The sequence below is a fragment of the Oryctolagus cuniculus genome, chromosome 19 (genome assembly GCF_051225735.1).
Source record: "Oryctolagus cuniculus isolate XC-2025 breed Fujian yellow rabbit chromosome 19, ASM5122573v1, whole genome shotgun sequence".
NCBI classification, from domain to species: domain Eukaryota; kingdom Metazoa; phylum Chordata; class Mammalia; order Lagomorpha; family Leporidae; genus Oryctolagus; species Oryctolagus cuniculus.
Genome location: NC_142885.1, coordinates 44,763,255 through 44,765,742, shown reverse-complemented (window position 1 = coordinate 44,765,742; position 2,488 = coordinate 44,763,255). Strand labels below are relative to the sequence as shown.

The window sequence follows — 2,488 nt, the reverse complement described above, 5'->3', positions numbered from 1 at the left end:
TTCCTAGAGAGTATATATAAGGGCTATAAACAAGGACTAATCAAATTTCAAAATGTCAATTTCATACATATACCTTACTTTTTTGTACTCTGTATATTATTTAAAACAAATCAGGAAAAACATATATTTGTCTTTTTAGGACTGTCGTTATTTTAGTGAACATAATGGCCTCCAGTTGCATCCATCTTGTTACAAAAGAGGATTTCATTAATTTCTATGGCTGAGTAGCATTCCATCGTGCATATATTGCATAATTTCTTTTTTTTTAGTGTAGCATTTTATTTCTTCTATGTAGCTAGGCATATTGTCAACACGTCTCCGTGAAAGATGGCAGGCAATCAGACACACCGACAAGAAATAAACATCCCGAAATTAAAATTGAACTTGTGTTAAGTGGCACAGAGGGCGTAAGCATTTTGCACTTGGCTCCAAAGAAGTACTTGCAGCCGTGGGAAATGAAGACGGGCAAGGTGTTTTGCACTGGAGACTTCTTGGTTTCAACACCGGAACGAAATACTGCACTGGCGTTCATAATTCCATGGGAAATGTGCAAATCAAAAGGCTATGGAAGCTGCAACTGAAGGTGAGAAAAGGAAAGGCGAGACCTACATCCTTCAAACGTTGCCCTCACGTTGTCTTTAAAGGGTCTGCAGCTGATGCTCCTGTGATTTTCGCAAAGAACAAAAAACGCGTTTGCCTCCGCTGCGGGATTCAGACACGCACATCAGGTCCTGGCTATGCTGAGTGGTGTGCGCCCCGCCTGGGGGCAAGGAGAGCTGATCTGTGAGTCAGCTCCCCGCAGTCTCCAGGTGCGCCCTGCGGGGTCTGCAAGGGGGCAGCGGCTTGATCCTACTCAGAAGGCCGGCGAGGCCCCTTCTCCGATGGAAGGAGCGGCCAGCGAGATTAGTTTCGAGCCCTCTTCCTTCCGCGCACTGACAGTCCAGCAGCGCCATGGCTGCGGACAAGTGCTGGCCCAGCAGCGCGTTGTCGCTGGGAACTGAGCCGGCGGCGCTGTTCTCTTCCTCCCGCTGCTGCTGCTGCTGAAAGGTCCACGCGGCCGCGTTGGCTGCCTGCACGTGCAACAAGGGGACAGCGCCAAGCCGCCCTACTCATACATCGTGCTTATCACCATGGCAGTCTTACTTAGCCTGCACAAGCGCCTCACTCTGGATGGCATCTGGGCCTTCATCAGCGGCCGCTTCCGCTACTACAGCTGCAAGTTCCCAGCCTGGCAGAACAGCATCCCCCACAACCTCTCCTTCAAGGATTGCTTCATCAAGATCCCCGTGAGCCAGGCCACTCAGACAAGGGCAACTACTGGAACCTGGACCCAGCCTCTCAGGACATGTTCGACAATGCAGCTTCCTGCACATTGTCGCATTTCAAGCGTCACCAGCTGCCCGCTGGGGCACACCAGCACCCCTTCCCCTTGCCTGCAGTGCCCACCACTCTGAATGGCCCACACCTGGGCCTCCTCCCTGGGACCCGGGCTGCACCGCCGCCTGTCCTGGGAGCTATCCCCGCTTGGTCCCTGGGAGCCGCCCATGCACCCTGCTGCACCCGCATCACCTTCGCTACCTGCTGCTGTCTGCCCAGGCCTAAGTGGACCATCTGAGGAAGACTGGAGGCACAGACGTGGCAGCCCCCAATGCCTTGAGGGTGGTGCAAACCTTGAAGGGTTCCAGGCCTTGGAAGGAAAGCAAAGGCCCCGGGTCGCTATAGCAGGGGTGGATGCACCTCCTTCAGCAACTATAGTATCCTGAAAGGGTTGAGGGGTTAGGGTACAGGGAGGGTGCCCAGCCTGCTGATGACCCCGTGGAGTTACTGTCACCTGCTGCAGTGCCAGTTGTGCCTGGTGCACAGGGGGGATTCCCCTGGGGCTGCCACAGACCTCGTTGGTGCTTCGAACTTGGGGCCAACCTGTGAGAGGTCGCTGCAGTTGCCGCTGCTTTCTGTGCGCTTTTGGGGGATAAGCGACCTTGCCTCGCTGCGCCCTCTGCAGCAGAGGCGGCCCAGGCTGCTGTAGGAAATTCTGGCTTCCCTCTGCCTCCTCGTCATCCTGCTCGCCGTCTTCTTCATCTTTCTCCTCTCTCAGGACATCGATCTCACCTTCCTCTCCATCAGAGCCCTGGAGGCTGTGCTGTGTCCTGGAACAAAGGCCCTCAGCGCACGCCAAGTTCATGGAGAATCAGGTGCTGCTGACCCCGAGGCGGCAGCCGCTCCTCTGGCTTAGACTGGACTGGCAACCTGGGACAGGTGTTCCAAGAGGCAGGAACGTTCGTCTTCTGCTTGTTTCTCCTTTTCGCCACCATCCAGACAAGATCCTCTTTGCCCTGTGTTGAGCCTTCTCTGTAGACGCAGCGTGCAGGACTCCCCGCTTTATAGCACTGATTCCCCTTCCTCCAGAGGCGCCTCATCCTCCTGACCCCATGACACCATCCAATGGTGAAGGTCCCCTGTGCAAACTCCTCACCAGTAAGGGCCCCCC

General features: G+C 54.9%; 1 pseudogene; it reads left to right on the top strand.

Moving 5' to 3' along the window:
- Positions 1-538: 538 nt before the first annotated feature.
- Positions 539-1,780, top strand: LOC149120529 (forkhead box protein D4-like 1; annotated as a pseudogene).
- Positions 1,781-2,488: the final 708 nt, after the last annotated feature.